At 52.3% G+C, this 6,427-nt stretch overlaps 2 protein-coding genes across 2 annotated transcripts in view; one reads left to right on the plus strand and one right to left on the minus strand.

The window, feature by feature from the left end:
- The window catches only part of LRTM2 (leucine-rich repeats and transmembrane domains 2), a 19,700-nt gene extending 13,851 nt beyond the window's left edge, over positions 1 to 5,849 (minus strand). The window contains exon 1 of the mRNA XM_009332886.1: positions 5,586 to 5,849. The gene's annotated coding sequence lies outside the window, so the exon portion shown is untranslated. The remainder of the gene's footprint in view (positions 1 to 5,585) is intronic.
- The window catches only part of CACNA2D4 (calcium channel, voltage-dependent, alpha 2/delta subunit 4), a 125,976-nt gene that overhangs the window by 89,722 nt on the left and 29,827 nt on the right, over positions 1 to 6,427 (plus strand). The window lies entirely within an intron of this gene.

The following is a 6,427-nucleotide window of genomic DNA, read 5'->3' on the forward strand; positions in this document are numbered from 1 at the left end:
CAGGCAGAGAAAGCAGCTTGGTGGGAGAATCCTGGTTCTGTGGTCCTCATCCCCCTCCCCACCCCACACACAGGTATTTTCCGCACTTCTTAGTTGGATCGTGCTCCGGATCCCAAAGTAATCTCTTCCTTGTTTTTATTCGGGTGGTGTTCAAGAAGAAGGGTATGTATGGGCCCACATTTGTGAAGGATTCTTTGAGGGCTCAGAAATCTTGAGATGACCCAGTAGTTTCTCTGGGTCTCTTATTAGGGGCAAAGGATGCAACAGATCCATAACAGGGAAGGTGCCAGCCTGTCTGAGATGAGAGATACATTTACATGCACAGAATAGTAGATGGAGGTGCATCAATTTAGCAGCAAGATAGGAAAATATAAGGGATTTTATCAATAAAAGCTCTCAGTTTACAGTTCTGTCCCTGGAGTGCTAGGCCAGATGTCTGTTGAACAGTACGGCCAGACTGCCAAATCAAGGGGCTTCCAGATCAATACCAAGAAACCCCTGTTATATCTTATGGGGGCCAAGGCACTTCAGCCATAAGCCTTTCTCCTTGTGCTTCCTCATTCCTAGAATCAGGTGAGCTTCTGCAAGCCTGGGTAATCCCGTGCACACAAAGTGTCCCTCACCTGCTTATTTGCCACCATTAATGTCTGCGTTAGCCCAGGGACTGGTTTTGCCTTTTTCTATACTCTATATTCTGAAATACGCCAGGACCCCAAGACCACTAGCCTTCCTACTGCTTGACTCTTGTTACTTTTGCTTCTGGTGGAGAAGCCAACGTGATGGAGAACTGCTGCCACCTAAGCTGCTGCTGAGAGAGTCCTTCCCCCTCTTCCTCACCCAGTACTCTGGCTTCCCTTCCCCGGCTGCCAGCCTCTCAGAATCAGACCACCAGCTGCAAGGGTATTTGGCTTGCCACTTCAGCAGCTGGAGCAGGAGGAGGGAGAGGAAGTAGAAAACATGGTGGGACGAGGGAAGAACTTCACTACCATCTCACTTCACAAGCCTGTGCCCCGGGCGTGTTCACAGGGGCAGGGATCATCCATGCATGCACAGCGGTGGGGCAGAGCACAAGATGCCAGCGGTAAAAATCCTCTCTGCTCTTATCATAAGGGGATCGGTGACCCAGGACGCACACAGCTCCTGGCAAACCTCCCAAGGAAAAGCTGACTCTCATTGTTCGCACACGATGCATTTATACTGAACTCTGAAGGAGACCTTTTTCTGCCTTAGTGAGTTGCGTAGATCTGTTTCACTTGGTTGCCACTGTGGCACGAGGTCGGCAGTGCTGCCTGTTAGAGAGAGCCTGGAGCTCTTCTTCCCCTTCCCCATCACCCCCATCACCTTCCCAGAGCATCCAAGAAGGGCATCCCCGCAAAGTCCACACAAACTGCATGGGGTCCAGGCTGCTGCCTGCCAGCTCCAGGGGTGCCTGAGGATCTCTGTGACACACTTACTTACACTCTTTAGAGGCTGGGAACATTGCCCGCAGCTCAACAAGATGTGGTGACAGATCTCACAACCCAGAGCTCCAGCCAGGATCCTTGGATGCATCTGGGCTAGCACACACACCACAGCCCCATGCTGCAGCTCTTGCTGAGGCTGGAGAAGGTCTTCAAATTTGATGTGACTTTAGTTTTCTGGAGGGCTTGCAGCCACAGAAGAGATACGGGCATGGCAATGTTCACATCCCATCAAAATCACTAAATGCAAGTGGTGTGGAGAGCAGGGCCCACCTTCAGCCCCTCTGCCCCCACTCAGGCACCTCGCAGCATGCCCTGCTTTGGGGAGCACCGGCAGCAGAGAGCCCCACCAGGAGTGGAAAGAGAGCCCAAGTGATGAGTGCTAAGTCAAGTTGCCTCTGACAGCTCCTCTCGAGACCCAGGATGTGGTCCTACTTTTTTGTTCCTTGTGTGAAGGCACGGTCCATGGGGAAGGAAGCTTCCCAGCTTCCCAGCCTCCTTAGAGTGAGGAGGAGTGTGGTAGCAGGGCCTGTCTTCAAAGTAACAGCCTTTGCTTGCAGTCAGTTGTGAAGTTCAGACTTGCATGGCCCTGCTGTAAATTTAGGTCTTGGTCCTTCCTGTGATGGGTGTGAGCCGTTGCAGTGTATAAATAATGGATAGTCTTTTGTTTTTCCATTCATAAAAAAAGAATGAAGAAAGTGTCATTTTCTTTTTTTTTTTTTTTTAAATTGCCATATGATAAAATATGCCATTTGGCTTGCAAAGCCACGCACTTAAATATGAGTTAATACCTGCACAACTTTAATTCAGCCACTTGCATGTATGCATTACAGCACGGCCTTTGCTTATCCAAGCAAGTACTATTTCTTTTTTTCACAGGACCCTGTCCCATACTCAGTACAAAGGACACATGATACTCAAGCTAACAATGAGGATGTTGTAATAAATAAGGCTATTTTTATATGGTCAGTATTAAATATTAAACTGCAGTTTTGGCAGGTGGCTGCAGTCTGTACCTTTTTAATTTCACGGGTGCCCAACACGAGACCCAAGGGGCCATTTTGCAGAACTGCTGAGCACTCACAGCTGCTTTCCAAAATGCTGGCAGCTTAGTCAGTAAACTGGTACGGTCTCGAGGACTCAGTGGCACCGAGAGCCAAGAGGCCCCAAGCTCCAGTCCTGCACCTGCTGCTCCTTCCCCGTGTGGCTAAAGGGGAAGTCTCTTTTCCCTTCAAAAGCAAGGAAAATAAAATAACCACTCTCTCTTGCCTCATCAGGAGCATAAATTCTCTATCATCAGCTACGAGGCAACTGTAGCAGCGAACATCTTCAGAACACCACAAGACAATGAATAATGATGTATTGCCTGCAGGGCTTGGATGGCAGGCAGTAAACAAAACAGGCACACACTTTGCAGTACCAAAAAAAAAATAACAGGCCCCTGCTTCACCCCCTGAGCACCGTGTAGCCAGTGCACTGAATGAGGCAGCTTATGAAAACACAGCGTGTGATCCTACCGGTCAGGACTGCAACCCGGTGCAGATGGCATGCTGCCCCGAATCCCGACATTTCCTAACTTTCAACTGCTCGGTTTTGCAATGTGAATAAAACTGTATTTCACGTAATCCCACCCCTCTCAGGTGAAGCAACTTTTCCTTCCATCTGTCCAGCCTGGAATTGAACTGCCTTATAGAAAAAAAATTTCTTCTTGCTATTAGGATGCCCTCAGCTACACAAAGCATTTTTGTGAGCCAGCATTTTGGTAAAGCCATGGCAGGAATAAGGTATGTGTTACAAGGTATTTCCATGCAGTAGGGACAGAAACAGCCCAAGACTCCAACTCCAGCTCCTTCCCACTGAGAACTGGAGTGTGCGTCATGGTGTAGCGCTCTGGAGCATTACCCAGCTGGCAGGAGCGTCCCAGTATGGTCATTTGAATTACGGTTTGAGCCACCAACGGCTGGGACAGATGTCAAGCAGTGTAAGCAGCTGCTTGTAACCAAACATGGCAAGTGAAGGAAACTGCTTGGTCTCTCTTTTGAATCAGCAACAGGCAAGTGCTGAAGGGTCATCGAAGAACTGCCCAGAAATGCTCTCCCACAGGCTTGAGCCTGTTCCTGTCCTGTTCCATGTGCAGCTCCAGCCTCTGCCGCTCCCTGGATGCTCCTGTCCAGGTATCCTCACAGATGGCCCTGTGCTGCTGCTGGCCCTCCCTGCCGCACCGAGACGCAGGTCTGCCTTCATCAGGCTTCTGTAGTGCTGAAGAGCCCAGAAAATCGTTTCTGCATCAGGCTTAGAAAAAAGCCAGAGGAAGGGCAGGAAGCTGGAGTAGCTCATGAAGATATCTGAGCTGGGAGTGCACCTTGCTAGCATGTGGCATTCACTTTGCTGGAGGCAAGGGTAAAGCTATGATCTGGTATAAAAATTACATGAGAGGGCTTCCCCCCCTTTCTCTTTGCAAACAGCCCCCTTGCTCAGGATTTACCATAATTCCTCCAAGTGGGCAAGATACACTAACAGAGACTGCACTGATGTCTGACAGGGAGACAACTCCTGCAAGCCTTTCGCTCATGTGGAATAATTCCCTTGCAAATGTTGTTTGCCCACAGCAGTTAGAGGAAGATCCACCCCCCGCCCCGCAACAGACCTGAGCGACAAAGCTCAGAAGAAAAATGGTCTGCAATTCTGGAAAGGCACCCCTCCTCCTCACTGCTAGAAATGTGCCCTGCTTTGTGACAAGTCCCTGTGTGCCTTTAAGGGTTCCCCTGTCTTTCAAGGGTTTCCTTCTTTAAACCCTGCAATAGCAGCTGCTCCAGTCCTTCCCCAAATGACATCTTCGCTTCTCCTTCCATCCTTGGGTGGCAGATCAGGCACCACCAGCAGAGCAGTGCTGTACCCTGGTCACTACCGTTGCCATCGGGGATGCGCTGGACATGGCACATTCAGGCTACCTGATGGTCCACGTGGCGGGCCTGGGGCCCAGCTCGGTCATGACTTGGTTGGAGCAACAGCTCTATCTCTCTAATCCTCTCTCTCCCCAAACCAGGAGAGCTCCAACTTTACACGTCTCTCTTAATTAGCATGAAATGCAGTGGCAGTAATAAACTGGACAGGCAGTGGGAGAAGGGGGGCAGAATGCCCTGAGTGGGATGTATGTGTGCACGTGGCTGTGCATGTGTATATATGCACATGTGTATATATGCACACACACATACACACACACACGCCAATGCTCACATATAGACCCCGGCTTCACATCAGCTCATTCGGGACCTTATTCTCCCCCTTTCCTCCCAGGCAGGGCTGGAAAAGGCTGTGAAGTTTCTCTGTGCTGTGTTTCACCCTCACCTTTGGTGCTGTGCCTTCCGCCCAAAAGTTCAGAAATCGCAGGCTCAGCCTGTGGGGATGCTGGAAGCAACTTGGGACTTATTTTTGGCTCTACTTGTGATATGGCATCCTTCACTTCATGTCCTGTGGTCATGTCTGTGAGCTTTGTGCGTGAAATTGTACATACATACACACACACACACACAGAGTTACACATATACGCACCCTTCATCCTAAAACCTGTTTACTGAATGCTGGACCTGTCCAGTTTTGGTCCTCACTTCTCCATTTTAAATTGTTCTTACTAAGGCAGCTGAGACCAAAATGATACCCAGCAAAACCACCACGGGTCAGGTGCGTGGCACCTCACGTGCTGGCCCCTCTTCCCAGCCCTGAGGAGGGGACAAAAGCCAGGGCTCACTGGGAGCTGCCTGGTACCTGGTGACCACAGCACCAAGCACTTAGCCTCAAAGCTGCACCCGAGCTGCCCGTGCTGCAGCGAAAGAAGCTGGTGCCATTCACAGCTGGAAGAAGTTGCTCCCAGCTGCCCGCACTGAAACCGGACTGGAACCAGTACCAGCAGCCTCTGCGGCAGGATTGTTGTTCTGCCTTATCGGGAAGATCGCTGCCCCTCAGCCTCGCACAACCGGGACTTCTCCGCTGTGCCGTCTGGCAGACGGTGGTGCCCCTGACCGCCACTCTCCTCCCCGGGGAAGGCGGTTCCTGGGAGCAGCCCCACTGATCTCGCATAGCTGGGGAGTGAGGGCAGAAATACAAAAGAGAGACGTCTCTACTTACCTCTGTTGGGCTGGGATGGACCCTCCTGTGAGAACGGCAGCTCTTCCAGCGAAGCCGGTACAATCCCAAAGCAAATCCAGCAGAAAGTCCCTCCGTTGCCTGCTGGGCTCTCGGTGGACCCTAGTTGTCAGGAGCCCCTCCTAGCCAGCCGCTCGCCCTGCACGGAGGGCAGAGGAGCTGCACGGCGAGATGGCAGCGTGGGAAAGGGACTGTAATCCTCCGTAAATAATAAATAGGGGGAGAGGGAAGTGGGAGAGGGAGCGACTGTGCGCAGCGAAGTGACAGCTGGGGGTACATCTGCGATGGCAGCAGCACACACACAGGAGCGCACACAGACAGTGCAGAGTCACCCCGCCAGGCAGGCAGGATCTGCTCCGAAACACCCAGAGGAAGGAGCTCGGGAGGTTTTAATTTCTCTTAACCCATCCTGGAGAAAGGGCAGTTGCTGTCAGTGTCTCTCTCTCCCTCCTCCCCCCCTTGCCGCCATCCCTCTCCGGTGCCGGGAGCCGAGGGGCTTGAGGAGGGGTGAGGAGATGCTGGGGCAGGGGGAGCTCCCCACAGCCCCTCAGGAGGCAGATTGGTCAGGCACAGGTTATGAGAGGAGGCACTGAGCCGAACGCCTCCTCCCCTCCCTCCATCCCTCCCCTGCCTGGTATGGCTGATGACAATAAACCCGGAGAGAAAGGCGTGAAGAGGAGAAGGGACGAGCCCTGGGTTTTGTATAGGGGTGAGGCGAGCAGCTGCAGCGAAGGAGAGGCGGGGGGGGGGAAACGGGGGGCTTGGGGGCAAGACACCCCCTTCCCCCCAGGGCTCCCGCGGCGGCGCCAGGGACGGCGGGGGGG

The sequence above is a fragment of the Pygoscelis adeliae genome, unplaced genomic scaffold (assembly GCF_000699105.1).
Source record: "Pygoscelis adeliae isolate BGI_AS28 unplaced genomic scaffold, ASM69910v1 Scaffold38, whole genome shotgun sequence".
Taxonomy (NCBI): domain Eukaryota; kingdom Metazoa; phylum Chordata; class Aves; order Sphenisciformes; family Spheniscidae; genus Pygoscelis; species Pygoscelis adeliae.